Source organism: Rhinolophus sinicus, chromosome 14 (assembly GCF_057876585.1).
Source record: "Rhinolophus sinicus isolate RSI-liver-muscle chromosome 14, RSI-T2T, whole genome shotgun sequence".
NCBI classification, from domain to species: Eukaryota; Metazoa; Chordata; class Mammalia; order Chiroptera; family Rhinolophidae; genus Rhinolophus; species Rhinolophus sinicus.
The window spans coordinates 91,270,424-91,286,729 of record NC_142514.1 but is presented as its reverse complement, the minus strand read 5'-3'; positions in this window follow the sequence as shown (position 1 = coordinate 91,286,729).

The following is a 16,306-nucleotide window of genomic DNA, read 5'->3' as shown; positions in this document are numbered from 1 at the left end:
TTGGACCAGTAGCCACTGTCCACAGGCTTTTGGGAGAGTTGCACAGAGAGGAGTGGACCCCCAAGCAAAATCTCTGTTTGTTCCTCTATGGCTTAAGGCCCCGACCCCTTCAGGAGCCCTGGTGTTGGAACACTGGGCCCCAATCAATAATTTGTGAGGTTAATCAACAGCTCAGCGAATTGGCGTTTGGTGAACCAGCGCTTTAGTGATTTTGGCCATTTGGTGAATTCATTTTTGAAGAACTGACTTTTGGAGAAATGCGTGAGACTTTCAAGGGTCTGTCTCACAGCCCAGTAGACACAGGTCAGAAAGCTGTAACAGAGAAGCTCCATTCAGCTTCTTGGCTGAGCAGGAGCTTAAACGGGGTATGTTGCATGTGGGCAGACTTTTCCTGAGGCCTCTGTGCCCTCCAGTCCTTCAGGGCCCAGAGCTGGGGTCCTGCTGGAGCTGGGCTGCTGCCGAAGCTGCGGGGCAAAATGTGCAGCACAGAAGTGCCTCTGGGAATGCATGACGTGGAAGTGTTGGGGGCAAGAAGAGAGGGAAGGGCTGCTTGGAACTGCTGGGGCGAGTGGCAGGGATGAGACAGAACGTTCTCTTACCACTGGTGGTTGTTGCAGATGCCTAGCTCCTCTCCCGAGTGTGCTGTCCTTTGCTTGTCAAGACCATCATTATCTGAGACATGTGGCGGCCCCAATCTCCCCTGAGGGAAAAGGCTCCTTTGGTGAGATGGGCCTGTCAGGCTTGTCCGAGGCTCTCTGACTGCTGCTGTCTGTGCTCACCAGGTCCCTCTGGTTCACCTCAGTGTCAATCTGCCCTGAGCCTGTCATTCCTGCTATGTATTCATGCACTCTTGACAGCGAGCTCTGCCCTTTCCATGGCAGTTCTATTCTACTTGCCCTGGGTTTTGCTGCTGTCATTTTCTTTGCAAAGGAATGCTTTCTGCTCCTGAGATGCCTACATTTCCCCTCTTACTCCTCCTCTCGTTAAATGAAGTTCAGAGGCTTACAGTTGAAAATTCTTCTCTTTTGTTGTTTTTGGTTTATATACCACATATCAGTGAAAGCATATGGTTCTCTGCTTTTTCTGTCTGACTTATTTCGCTCAGCATTACTCTCTCAAGATCCATCCATGTTGTAACAAATGTTCCTATATCATCTTTTCTTACTGCCGAATAGTATTCCATTGTGTATATATACCACAATTTCTTTATCCATTCATCTATCGAAGGACATTTTGGCTGTTTCCATGTCTTGGCCACCGTAAACAAAGCTGCAATGAACATTGGAGCACGTGTGTCTTTATGTATAAATGTTCTCAGATTTTTTGGGTAGATACCCAGGAGAGGGATTGCTGGCTCATATGGTAATTCTATTCGTAATTTTTTGAGGAACCTCCACACTGCCTTCCATAACGGCTGCACCAGTCTGCATTCCCACCAACAGTGTATGAGGGTTCCTTTTTCTCCACAGCCTCTCCAACACTTGTTACTATTTGTCTTGTTGATGAGAGCCATTCTGACTGGGGTGAGGTGATATCTCATTGTGGTTTTGATTTGCATTTCTCTGATGATTAGTGATGTTGAGCATTTTTTCATATGTCTATTTGCCATTTGTATGTCCTCTTTGGACAAATGTCTCTTCAGGTCCTCTGCCCATTTTTCAATTGGGTTGTTTGTTTTCTTGTTGTTGAGTTGCATGAGTTCCTTGTATATTTTGGATATTAGCCTCTTATCGGAGGCACTGCTTGCAAAAATCTTCTCCCATTCAGTTGGTTGCCTCTTTATTTTGTCAATGGTTTATTTTGCTGTGCAGAAGCTTTTAAGTTTGATATAGTCCAATTCATTTATTTTAGCTTTTACTTCCCTTGCCTTTGGAGTCAAATTCATAAAATGCTCTTTGAACCCAACGTCCATAAGTTTAGTACTATGTTTTTTTCTATGCAATTTATTGTGTCAGGTCTTATGCTTAAGTCTTTGATCTACTTAATTACTTTTGATGGTAAGCATCTTTTCATGTACTTATTTGCTATCAGTAGGTATTCTTTGGTGAAGTGTGTGTTGAAATCTTTTGGGTATTTTTTTTGGTTTAAATAAATTTTTATTGTTGAGTTGTAAATGTTCTTTATATAATCTAGATACGCCTTATTATATATATGTTTTGTATATTTCTCACAATCTGTGTCTTACTTTTTTATATTCATTTCTTTTTGAAGGGCAAAATTTTTTATTTTGATAAAGTCACATTTATTTATTTATTTATTTAGTTTTATATTTTGTGCTTTTTGTTTTGTATCTAAGAAATCTTTGCCAAGGCCAGTAAGGTTTTCCTTTCTCTTTACTTCTAGAAATTTTGGAGTTTTAACTCTTACATTTAGTTCTGTGATCCCTTTTCAATTAAGTTTTGCATGTGGTGACAGATAAGGGTCTTGGTTTTTTTGCATATAGATCCCTAATTGTTCTAGGACCATTTGTTCTTTCCCCATTAAATTGCCTTGGTACTGCTGTCAAAAAACATTGACCATATATATGTGGGCACATTTCTGAACTCTTCTGTTCTATTTATCAAATTGTCTGTCGTTATACTAAAACCAGTGTCTTGTTCATTGTAATTTTTTTTGAGAGATAAGTGGATAACTTTAAGTAAATTTTTAATAAGCATTGAAATCAGGTAGAGTTAGTCCTCTAACTTTGGCCTTGCTTTTCAGCGTTGTTTTGGCTCTTCTATATCATAGTCCTTACCTCAGTGTCAATACCTCACTGCTTTAATTACCAAGGGGTTGTAATACTCTTGATGTTTGTCGGGATTGGTTCCTTCAAGGTGTGTGAACTCTTAACCGCTCAAAACCAGAGGCAGAGCCTCAGGGTGCAGAGCCACCCCACCACTAGCTCCCTGCTCACATGTTGTCTGGATTCCCCTGTACCCCAGGAGCGGGTAGGAGAGCATTGGGAGAGAGGAGGACGGAGGCAGTCTGCCCTTATCTCATGGGACTTTTTGACTGAAGGGAAGTTTTTTCTCATGGGAGTTTTTGACTGCTGTGTAGTGAAGGAGCCAACTTCTGAATGGAAAGATATGGTCAGATTTTGTCTAGAGTTCTCCAGGTCTGAACATTAGACTTGTGCACTGACTGATTCAGGAATTAGAACTGAGCCTGGTGTGCCCTTTTGGACACTGCTGGGACCACTTGGTTGCTCTGTGCAGTGGTATCACCTCTGCCCAGGCCCCAGCTCTCTTCCTGAGCTCCAATTCTATTGCCAAACAACCTGTAATGCCCCCTGGGGAATTTCCTGAGCTAAGACAATTATGACCTCAGAGAAAACAAATATTCTGCCTGAGGTTCCATTGTACCTTTTTGTTAGAAATGTCCATTGTAGAAAAATCAGAAGAGCAAAAAAAAAAAAGAGCAAAAAATTATAACCTATAATCACATGACCTAGAGACACACTCTATTAATATTTTGGTTTATATTCTTTTAGACTTTTTTTTCTCATTTCATTCTTTCTTTGTTTAATTTTTATTTTATTAAAGTAACATGAGTACAGAATTGTGAAAAATCAAATTGTTCTAAAAGACTCATAAAAATGCCGTGGTTCCCTGTTTCTCCTTCTCCACTCCCTCTGGAATCCTTCTCCAGAGGCAATCACTTTCAATTATTTTATCTGTCTCCTCTGGCCCTTGAACATCTAATTATTTTAAAAATTTAGACATTATCTATTAACTGCCTATTGTGACAAGCAAAAAGTTATCTTTCTACAGTGTCTTTGCCTCTGAATCCCCTCCTGTGCCCCTCTCTACACTGTCATCGATAATGCTGGGATCTTAGAATATTTTAATTCCATTTATTCCTCTTCTTGCCTTTTGTTATTTTAAATTTTAATTCTAGATATATTTAAACCTTCACAAGACATAACTGTTAGATCAGCTACGGGCATGGTCAAAGCGGCCAGGAGCCAAGTCATACCCCTCAGCCAAGTCAGACCCCTCCTCGCATGACGGAAACTGGGGCCCCTGGCGTTTCCCCGAAGAGGCAGCAGACCTTTGGTACAATAAACAACTCTGGATGCAGCCACTCACGCCTGATCTGTGCTGGGGGGCCTGATCATCTGCCACCTCACTCAGCCAACCCCCACCCCAAAAATCGCATATATGCCTCCCTCACTCTGCCCTGGGCGCGACTTCACTGGCCCGTCTGCAGGCCTGTGAACCTCGCTGGGGGCGCAGAATAAAGCACTCCTCTCAACCCGCCTGACTCTCTTAGCCTCATTATCTCACCGCAAGCTTTACAATAACTACTATTGTTTTCTATGGTCAATATTCATGTATATTTTAAATACGTATGCCCTTTCCAGTGCTCTTCATTCTTTCCTGCATTTTTACATTTCAATCTATTGATATATTTTGTTTTCATTTTTTAAGAGGATGTTTTGCTGAGTATATATAAAGGAGCAAGAAATACATGCTCCCTCTAGTGTGAGGAATTGCGAAGTTACATAACAAAGGACGCAGATAACAGGGAATGAGGAAGAATCAGCTCCTATTTCAGTGAGCCAGGCCTGTGTGGTCTTATCAGCAATTTACAACATGGCTGTTTGCTACTTCAAGGCCAGCAGGAGAATCTCTCCCAGTCTACTTAGAGTCTTATATAACATAATGTAAACATGAACGTAATGTCCCATTATCTTTTGCCAACAGTGTAACTTACCTAAGGAGGTAACATCCTATTATCTTTGCCATACAATGTAATCAAAGGATGAACAGCCATCCACCTTTGCCATGTTCTGTGGTTAAAAGCAAATCACCATGGCAATTTTTTAACTGGGTTGTTTGATTTTTTGGTGTTGAGTTAAATGAGTGTTTCATAAATTTTGGATATTAACACCTTATCAGATGTTTCATTGACAAATATATTCTCCCATTCCCTATCAGAAGAATTAGCATAGTTAAAATGTCTATATTACCTAAGGCGATATATAGATTCAACGCAATTCCTATCAAACTACTAATGACTTTTTTGGGGGAATATAATCAATAATGTTATAAAGATTTTGTAGGGTGTCAGGTGGGCATTTGTCTTATTAGGGAGACTACTTTATGGACAGTGTAGATGCCTGACCACTGTACTATACACCTGAAGCTGAAGCTAAATAATATTGAATGTCAATTATAATTTAATATATTTATAGTCATGGGACATGGAGTACAGCATAGGGAATAAAGTCAATGAAATTGTAACAGCTATATACAATATCAGAGGGGTAATAGAGTGGGGGCAGAGGGCTATCACCTTGTGAGGGGTGTAAATGTCTAACTATTACGTTGTTTTGTACACCTGAAACTAAAAAACAAAGTCTACTTCACAGACAATGCAAACAACTCATGCTACAAATGCGAAATCTGAAGCTCAAAGGGGAAATGATTTACTCCCCTTTTCAGTCTTTTCCCTAATTTCTGTGAATCAAATTTCATGATGCAAGCCCTTATAAATAATAAACTTGAAATTTATACAAATAAAACATGTTTAGTATAGGAAAGATGAAAAATAGAAGTGGGCATAAACAGGAAAATGAAATCCTCTGGGATGAAGAATTTTGTTATCAGCTATTTCTAAATCAACTAGCATACTCATTAGGGAGAAAATGCATTCTTGCCCTGGGCAGGATTCATAGCAGCATTGAGGTGGCCCCAAGTAAACCCTAGTGCATTATTTCAGCCATTTGCTAAGAAAACACCGGTATGGATGGATAGTAGTTCTTGGGAACTCTGACTATAGGACATGGAAAACAATTTCTATCCTGGTGATCCTGGAAGATCTTAGAAATGGAGTTTCTTTAGATCCCCTTCATTTTTACCCATAGTTTTCAATCTGTTGAACATGAGTTGGTTTCTAAACTGGGAGTGATTTTCCTCGAGGGATATTTGGTTGTCTGAGGTGGAGAGAGAGGGGTGGGGAGAATAATGCTACTGGCGGCTGGTGGGTGGAGGCTAGGGATCCTGTTACACATCCTACAAGGTAGAGGACAGTTCCCCGCCCCCCCCCCAGCAAAGAATTACCCAGCCCAAAATGTTGATCGTGTCAAGACTGAGAAACCTGATTGCTCTACTTTCTTTGCAGTTAGGTGACCCAGTTAATGATGTGTCTAAAACGTGAGGGCTTAATTTCTGCCACATCTAATCTCACTAACTTTGCTATCCCTGAGGCAACCAAACTATTCACAGAACACCAGCAACTTGTCGTTTCTGTCATATCTTAGGGCAAGGTCGAGCTTGGTTATCTGTCTTAACTGCAGGGGGACAATGACTAGGAGAATCCAGAATCTAAAATTTGGCCCTGTCTTTGCCCTGTGGGGTACTACAGGCCCTCAGATGCCATAAGCAGCCTAGGCCCTGGGAGAAAATCCAATTGTAGAAAAGGACAGTAATTGAAGGGCCTGAGACAGACAAGCTGTATCCTGAAGACTCTTACATAGAGCGGGAAAAGGGCCTTCCAGGTGGACCGAACAGGACCATGGAAAATCCAGGAGAAGGTGATATTCAGAAGCCTGAGGGCAACAAGGGGACCCTGACATTCATAATAATAATTAATATTAACGAGCCCCTTTAGTGACAGGCATTGCTCTAATATGTACTATTCATCCTTTATTTACTCCTCACAATAACCCTATGAAATACACTGTTATTACCTCTGCTCCCAAATGAGGAAACTGAGGCCCAGAAATGTGAAGTGACAAGCTCAGTCACATAGCCCATAAGTAGGAAGAGGAACTGAGCTCAAAACCTGGCGAGTTTTTCTTCCATGCTTGGGCTCATGGACAGCACTCACAAGGACCCATGAACAGAGGGTGGACCCAGACTGCAGGAGGTCGGCCCCTGTGACACCATGCAGGGGCTCCATCACAGACAAGACAGCTTTCAGGTTTGGGAATGAGGTCAGGGTATGGCAGCAGCAAAGAGCACTTGATGCTGAGTACCATGGGGTTGGACTACGTGGGGTGAGAACTGTCTCACAACTTGGAGAAGCCTTGAGCTGGGAGGAGATTAAAAATGGAGTAACACGGGGAACGGAGTGATGGGATAAAGGCAGGAACTGACAGTTTAAACATTCCTTATCCTGTGTTTCAAATCTGGCCTTCCTCACACTGAGGGTTTGGGCAGCTCCAGCTCCTAGGCTGAGAGTAGACCCAGCAGGAGCAGCAGTTTTTGACTTCTGCTGATCTATGAAAAGGCGCCCCCCACAGATAGACACCAGGTACCAATGCTGTTCTCAACTGAAGTTGAGAATTTATTTCCCCTCCAATACATGCTCCCAAAATAAAAAAACATAAAGCAATAAAAACTTGAGGTGTCAAGTTGCATCTTTGAAATTCTCTGGTAACGCTCTTTCCTATAGAGCCATTGGGTGCACAGAAGACTCTGGCTTCAGAGAAAGACAGACTTTGGTCTAGATCCCAGCTCTGCTCCCTAGTACTTGTGAGAACCTGAGCAAACTCTGTAACCCCGGCATCAGTTTACTTATTGTCGTGCGGGAGACCCTGCTCGCTGCGCCATTTGTCGTGCGCGTAGGCCTGCTCGCCCTGCCATTTTTCAGGCGGGGCGGCTTGCGGGGTCTCTGCTCCCGCTCCCCACACAAGAACGCAGGATATGGTGAGGCCAAAAAGGAACACCCACGGAGCCATAGGTAGGGGAGTCACACCACTGTGGTCTCACTGGAGGCTGGGCCCACCGGACGCGCGACCTGCCGTCCGCCTTTCTTCCAACCGACCGACCTACGACTCTCCTCCACTCTCTTGACTCTGTTCCTCTCCTCTCTTCCGCTCTCTTCAGCTCTCCTTTTCTGCTCTCCTCGGCTCTGCTCGGCTCCTCGGCAATCCTCGGCAGTCCTCGGCAATCCTCGGCTCTCCTCCATAGCTGCAGCAGTTATACCAGCGGCCAATCGGCTAACCGGCCACAGCCGACAGCCAATCAGCCACAGCCGAGCCAGCACCTTTCCACGTGAGGCCAAGAGCCTGTAAACTACTCTCTGGGGCTCTGTCCCCACACTCCACCCCTACAGGGTCTCGCCTCACAATCTATGCCACAAGCGTCTTCCGCGAGGGTCCCTGTGCCGTATTAGCCTACTGACACCTACGGATGAAAAGAAACGGTAGTCTTAGGAACCAACAATGGCAAATCCCTTCCATCTGGGAGGATACATGCTAGCTTTTTGTCCTGGGAAAGGAGGGTCGCTGCCACTGGCACCTTTCCCGGTTTGTGGTACCAGACCTTTATGGCAGTACTTGGGGTCCCTTGCATAGTTTCAACATGTAACAGAACAGGGGACCCCATAATAGGCCATAGTGAGAGCACATAGTTTCCTCACAAAATCATGCCGGTATCGGGACCTCTGTATACTACAGTCACTTGCGGTGGCCACTCAGCCACCACCCCTGGCGTCACTTGCAAATCATGAGTCAAACCAGCCCCCCATGGGGCTATCCGGCCCAACCATCGACAGTGGGGGCTTTTGACCTGCCAGGGCCAAGTCCATTGCATAGTGATATGTCCCCAGGCGGACAGTCAGACAATCCATTAAATCATGAATTGAAGGCACTGCAGCGTGCAAGGGTGGCGTCACATTATTTAACTCCCTATAGTCCACAGTCATTCGCCAGGTCCCATCTGGCTTCTTCACAGGCCATACTGGGGAGTTAAAGGGACTGTGCGTTGGCCTCACAATATGCAGGTCCCATCTGGCTTCTTCACAGGCCATACTGGGGAGTTAAAGGGACTGTGCATTGGCCTCACTATATGTGCCTTTTCCAATTCCAATATTGTATGACCAATCTCCTCCTGTCCTCCTGGCAGGCGGTACTGTTGCACTGTAACCATGCGCCAGGGCTGTGGCAACACTTGAGGAGGGTGGTGAGCATGCCCACGTGTCACCGCTTTCACCACCCGGATCCGGAGACGGAACTCTGCTACCGACGTCTGTAAGCTGAGGCCATGTAGCACGTCCACCCCTAGAATACACTCCGGAACGGGGGAGACATAAACCTTGTAGGTATGAGGAGGGAGCCTTCCTATACCCAGTGGTAAGGAAACGGCTTTCACAGTCACAGTTTTTCCCCCGTAGTCATCAATGCAGACTGCTGGTCCAGGGAACAGTTTTGGATTCCCATAAACGAGACTGCAGTTGGCGCCAGTGTCAACTAAAGCCAAAACCCTCTGTACATTCGAAGGGGACCAATGTATGGACAGTTCCACGTGGGGCCTCTGGTCCCTGCTCGTCCCCTCTGACCGGGTACCTTGGCCCCACCCCTAATCAAGCTGAGAGGAGTCGGCCTCAAGCTGCTGTATGAAGTCCTGGAGGGACATGGGTCGCGCTTTCCCAGACTCCTCCTTTATGCTTCTCCGGAATTGTTGTTCCGGACGCAACTGTTTCCAAAGTTCCAGCAGGGGTGTATTGGGTTGCTGGTCTATTTTCTTCCTATCGACCCCTGCTGCCACGAGATCACACCACATCTGTGCGTGTGTTACTCTCTGAGGCCCGCGACCTCGGCCCTTTACCTTTGGTTTGGGCTTCCAGGTCTCAACTGTGCGGACCTCCTGTCTTAATTTCCTTCACCTCCGGTTTTCAACATCCCCTAGGGTGGCCATGGCAGTTGTAACTTCATGGATCCGTCACCCTACATACGGTGTAAAAATAGCAACCAAGGATCCAAAAGCACTCGCAGGTGCAGTATCCAAAACCAGATCTCTCATGCTGGCAGTACAAAGCTCGTCATCTGGGCCCTGCATGTTGAGGTTAAAAATAGCATGTCTCATATCCATTTTACGGATTATTTGCGTAAGTTCTGTATATGACTGCCATTGACTCACAGTGTCTGGCAGCTCGCCAGCCTGTTCCCATATGGTGCGTACCGCAGCCGTGAGCCACGCCATTAGAGAATGGTTGCCCTGGTTGTTGGCCAACCTATGGCAGTTTTGTAACCTTTGTCGCAGGGACGGATCCACTGTCACGAAGGCTAGCTTTTCCATCTCGCCTGGGGAGCAGAGAATGCTGTCTGCTCCCTCATCCCATAAACGTAACAGCCAAGCCGAGACTGGCTCTCCAAGGCGCTGTCTGTACCGCCTCCCCAGCTCCTGCAACTCAGTGGGAGTGTATGGGGTGTAGATTTTGAACTCAGTCACAGCTGGGTTGCCTGCAGCAACGCCCCTGGGGCCCAAAGGTTGCTCACGTTTTACCCTTTGCTTAAAGATTGGCCGGGCTTGGGGGTTGGGAGCTACATTGTCTCCACTTGCTTCCTCTGCCTCTGCCTCAGAGTTTCCACCTTGGGGCCCCTGTTCTAACAGGCGGACCCGGGCTTCCAGCGCTTCCAACCGGGACACCTGGTTCGGCACCCGGGCCATTTCATTAAGCCCATTTTCCGTGCTGAGACTCAAGGCCGTGAGGAACATCCAGCCCACGCGGCCGGCTGTAGCCTTCTCCTCCTCCGGCAACCGCTCAGCCAGAGCCTGCAGGGCCCTCTCCACACTGGCTGGAGAGTGGTCCATGTCCTCCCACCTTTCCTTGGGGGTCCAACTCCTGAGAACAGTGGCCACTGGACACCACACACTGTGTGGGGGCCACACGTCCTCCTGCCCAGAGTCAGACACCATTCCTACCTGGTCGGAATCTTGCTCACCGTGCCAGGTGTCTGAGTGGGTGGTGGCCTCCGTGTATAATGTCCACAATCCTCGGAGCCTACAGTAGAAGCAGATCAAGAAAAGGAGGACAACGCCGTCCATGGCCAAGAAGGTGATGTGCCATCTGAAGGCTCGAATCTCCCAGGCAGACCGTGCCTCCCGCTCCCAGCGTAGCTCCTTGCAGGCCTCCCAAAGCTCGACTTTTGTATGCATAAACTGCTCGACCATCCTTCGGTGAGTTTCAGCTGGTACCATACCCTGCTCACTGTGCCATTTGTCGTGCGGGAGACCCTGCTCGTTGCGCCATTTTTCAGGTGGGGCGGCCTGCGGGGTCTCTGCTCCCGCTCCCCACACAAGAACGCAGGATATGGTGAGGCCAAAAAGGAACACCCACGGAGCCATAGGTAGGGGAGTCATACCACTATGGTCTCACTGGAGGCTGGGCCCACCGGACGCGCGACCTGCCGTCAGCCTTTCCTCCAACCGACCGACCTACGACTCTCCTCCACTCTCTCGACTCTGTTCCTCTCCTCTCTTCCGCTCTCTTTGGCTCGCCTCTTCTGCTCTCCTCAGCTCTGCTCGGCTCCTCGGCAATCCTCGGCTCTCCTCCGTAGCTGCAGCAGTTATACCAGCGGCCAATGGCTAACCGGCCACAGCCGACAGCCAATCAGCCACAGCCGACGGCCATCTACCACCCGAGCCAGCACTCCTCCACGTGAGGCCGAGAGCCTGTAAACTACTCTCTGGGGCTCTGTCCCCACGCTTATCTATAAAATGGGGATAAGAATAATTATAATAATTATATGTATATAATTCTATGCATGAAATTATAAAACATGAAATTTAAATTAGAAATATAATCCACAAAATCATAAATGTGATTACATTATAAATGGAAATATAAAACAACATATATAATTATATAACATTTATGTTATATAAAAATAAATAAAATAATTGTTGACAAGAGTTATACATATTAGCTATTATTATTTGATTATTTATTAATGAAATAAGTCCCAAGGTTGGCTTGTCCTGAGCTTGGCAAATCAACCTGATTCAAATTGATCACTTTTGAGGGAAAAGAGAGACCTGTGGCCAGGTTTGGGAGATGCATGTCAGGGACTCATGCAGGTACCGGTGATGTCCTAGAGAAGAATGACTGCCTGGGTGTGGGAAAATCCCCAGGGTTGGCCCTTTAGGGTTATTGCTGTATATCCTTTTTGGCTGCTACTTCTGACTTAGTAATACTTTATTTTTAATATTTTAAATTATGAAATATTTCAAACGTCCCCCAAAGTACAAAAATAGCAGGCACTTCTATACCCACCACTGATTAAATGTATGTTAAGATTTTGCCATATTTGTTTAGATCTTTTTAAGAAGCCCTAAAACAATCCTGAACTGCACTGTTCCTCCTTGGAACCTTCCCCCAGACCCCTTCTAAGGGCACCAACATCCCTAATATGTTTGGGCTTTTTGGTATCCACAAACAATTATATCATGTTTTGTTTAAATAGATTGTATAAATGGTATAATTAAATGTTGTTTGCAAGTTACCTTTCCCCCACTCAACAGTATGCTTTTCAGATTTAAACATGTTTGTATGCATATGTCTACCTCAGCCATTTTAACTGCTGAGCAGTATGTCACCAACAATTAGTTTATATATTCTTCCTACTCAGGAACATTTAGATTCTGCCTCCCTCCCTTTCTTTTCTCCCTTTGTCTTTCTTTTTCTATTGCAAACAGTTGTGTCCATCCTTTTGGATGTCCCCTGGGTTACATGTGTGGAAGTTTTTCTATGGTGTATCCTTAGATGTGGAATTGCTTTATTATAGCATCTTTACCTCACTAGTATCGCAACATTGCTTTCCAGAGTGTCCTTTCCATGTACTCTCCCACCAATGATGTATGGAAGTTCCCGCTGCTCCACATCCTGGCTAATACTTGGTATTATCAGGCATACATTTTCACCCATCTGATAGGGGTGACATGTTATGTTATTGTTTTCAATTTGCATTTCCCTGAATTTTATTGATATTGAACTTTTTTTTCATATGATTATTGGACACTGGTTTCCTTCCCTGTGAATCCTGTTTATATCTTTTGCTTAGTCATCACCTGGGCTTTTTCTTACTGCTTAAAGACCTTGTATATTCTAGATAATTAATCCTCTATCATATTCATTAGTTGCCAATAACTTCTTTACATTTTTAGGTTAGTTTTTCATCTGTTTGTGGTTCTTTTAAGATACAGAGGTTTTAAGTTTTAAGAAAGCCAAATTTATAAATAAATAAATAAATAAATAAATAAATAAATAAAATTTTACATTTTATTATATGTATCTTTTCTTTATAATTTGTAGTTTTCACATCTTAAGGAGTCCCATATCTGGATGTCATAAAGATATTTACCCATGATTTTTACATATTCTTTTTTTTACCTCTAGGTCTTTAATCCATCTGGACTCTATGTTTGTGTATAGTGTGAGATAGGAAACTAATTTTATCTTTTGCCATATGGATAGTCATTTATCCCAACATCATTTATTGAATAGCCCATTTTTTCCCTCACTATTTGTAGGGTTACCTCTTTTTTTAAAAATTGGGGAATATTGGTGAACAGTGTGTTTTTCCAGGATGTAAGGTCATTGTTTTCAATCTAGTTGTGGAGGGTGCAGCTCACTGGCCCATGTGGGAATGGAACCAGTGCCCTTGGTGTTATGAGCACCGTGCTCCAATAACTGAGCCAACTGGCCATCCACCTACGGCTCAGCTCCAAGCTCCAGCACAAGCAGTTGTTTTCTATCTAGTTGTGGAGGGCGCAGTTTACTGGCCTGTGTGGGAATCAAACCGGCAACCTTGTGTTTAAGAGCTTGCACTCTAACCAACTGACCCATCCGATCACACCAAGTTACCTCTTTCTTATACCTAATATATGTGATATACCTTTAGTGTGTTCCTGATGATTTCCAGTCACCATCATTTGATCTCTGTGCCTGAGGCCTTTCACAGAACCACAGAATCCAGAAAATGCTGGGGAACTGACAACCGAAGTCTGAAAGGACTTGGCTTAGGAATATCCTAGTTCTCCCCCTCCCTCCTCAGGTGGGATCATTCTGAGACATGTTTTAGTGAGAAGGTCTCACAGCATTTTCCTGTGGAAAATAGTGCCATAGCCCATTATTGTAGCCGGCTTATTAGCTGTTCACCCTTTATAGACTACCTCTCCCACATCTCAATTCCCCACACCTCCCAAATAAATTGCTTGTACTCAAATTCTTGTCTCAGAGCTTGCTTCTAGAGCAGGGATGTCCAAACTTTTTTCAACGTTTTTCACCAATGGCCATATGCGGTAAAATACACAGACAGCCGGGCCACTCACTCGAGGTGAAGTACATATTGCCTCACCTGGTTTATTTAAGTAAACTAAATATATTTTTGGAATTTGCTGCGGGCCAATTAACAATGGATCATGGGTCGCAGTTTGCCCGCGGGCCGCAGTTTGGACACCCCTGTTCTAGAGGGACTGAACTAACATGTGTGCATATATTTCTAGGGTCTCTAATCTGTCCCATTGTTCTATTTGTCATTTCCCCACTCAGCTTCTTAAAGCTGTCGAACTCACCCCAGTGTCACATAGCAGGTTGACACAAGAACACCTCTAAAATTGTCGTGTCATCCTCAACTTTGATGTCTGCTGTGTGCGCTCATCTGCTGGCCTTAGCATTCTTAGCATTTTGATTCCCCTGGCTCTTGCCTGTGATTCACCTCACCAGGTCATTTCCCTGCTGTGACTTTAGACTTGCTTCACTTGGATTTTCCTTTAGGCTATGGTGTTTAATTGGGTAGATTTTGTAACTGCACATGAACTTTCTTTAGCATGCATTTTGCTTTAATCCAAGCTAGCTTTGTGTATCCTGATAGAACTGTAACTTACTTGCATTCTTTCCCTAGACCCTCATACATGCACATATACTGTATGTCCGCTCCCTGTACTCATTAAGCCCTTAGGGCATAATGTTCTGCTCAACATCAAATTCATTGAAGAATAAAGCTTCAGGTTTATCAACCATGACTAGGATATAATAACTAAGCCTCAAACTGGAATAAGCTTTTAGTCAAACAAAGATAACACCTTGCCCTCAGTTATGTTTCAGCTTCGTACTCATGAAAGCGGAACAGATCCACGGACTGCATCCCCTGGGAACAGGACAGAACAATGACTGACATCAGGACCTGAAGTCCCCTTAGCTTTAGCCCCGACCAATTAGTAGCTCCCCCAACCCCCACTCCCATAGTAACCGTGATTAATGATGTTCCCCTATCTAACCTTTGGCCGCTAGAGGCCATGGGGAGTCAGGTTTGGGAGAGCACTAACTCACCTGTGTCTCGGGCTTGGTGCCAACTCCTGAAATAAACCTGTACTTTCTTTGCTGCAAACTCCTGCTCACATCTTTTGTTTTTGGCTTGGATGTGTGCATGCAAGCGGACCCTTTGAGTCTGCGGTGACAATATCACAGTCTATCATGAAAAACACACAACAAAGCTGGAGAAGAAGGGTGCAGATAATTGGTACTTAAAAACGTGGTGCTCCTCGGGCTCCTTCTCGAGTCTTCATATTGTGTCTCAAAGAAGGTGCAGTTTCACCCTGTAAGAACGAATAAAATCATGCATTGAATTTACAATTTACTTTGTTAATCTAATACATTATTTACTTTCCTATCAGGCTTTGAAAAGTCATATGAACCTTCACCTTCTACTCCTGTACCAGACCGAAATAATGTGGCTTAGAACTTTCTGATCAGTCATTCTTCAAATTAGAGCATTTAGGAACAATGTGGGGCATCCCGAGGAGGGCTCAGTCTAATTATCACTAGTTTCTTTGGAGGAATTAAGAATTGGTTTCAGAACTCACTGCATATCCTTTATAATCACATGTTGTGATTTGAATATAATTCTTATTACAAAGTATGAGTGTAGTCATTCTTAACTATTAGGTTGGTGCAAAAGTAATTGTGGTTCAAAAGGTTAAAAATAATTGCAAAACCCGCAATTACTTTTGCACCAACCTAATAATACTTTTGTTGTCTACTTCAAGTCCTGAGTGTTTTTTTAAAATACTGTTATAATTATTATATGTAAAAATCTAGACTGTGGATGAAAAAAGTGTTCTATGGAAAGTCACCTCACAGGGTGATCTGATCATAAATTCCTAACTGGGCAGGTCATGGTGGGTAGACATGCCCCAGGTATATAACTTCTTTAGTGAAAGGTTTTAAGCCAGCCCTGTCCGTTGTTCTTTTGCTATCTAGGTTATCATACCTTTGAAATGCCAGAAGTAATATGTCTGGAAGGCAGCATTAACTGTCAAAAGAGCCCATAATTGTTAACTATCCTGTAATCCCATCCCTACCTTGCTTTCTCCATCCTTCCTTATGTCCCCTTATTAATTTCAAATGCATAAAAGAAGCTGCAAAACTGTTATTTTCTGGAGCTTTAGAGATCTTACTCCCTGGCCCGTGCCCTCAGTTTGACTCAAACTCATAAAAATTTTCTACAGCTTCAAATGTTCTTTACATCGACAGGATCTCACAGACCTTATCCTGACAAGCATAGTTAAAAACCTAAATTCAAGGGTGAGCA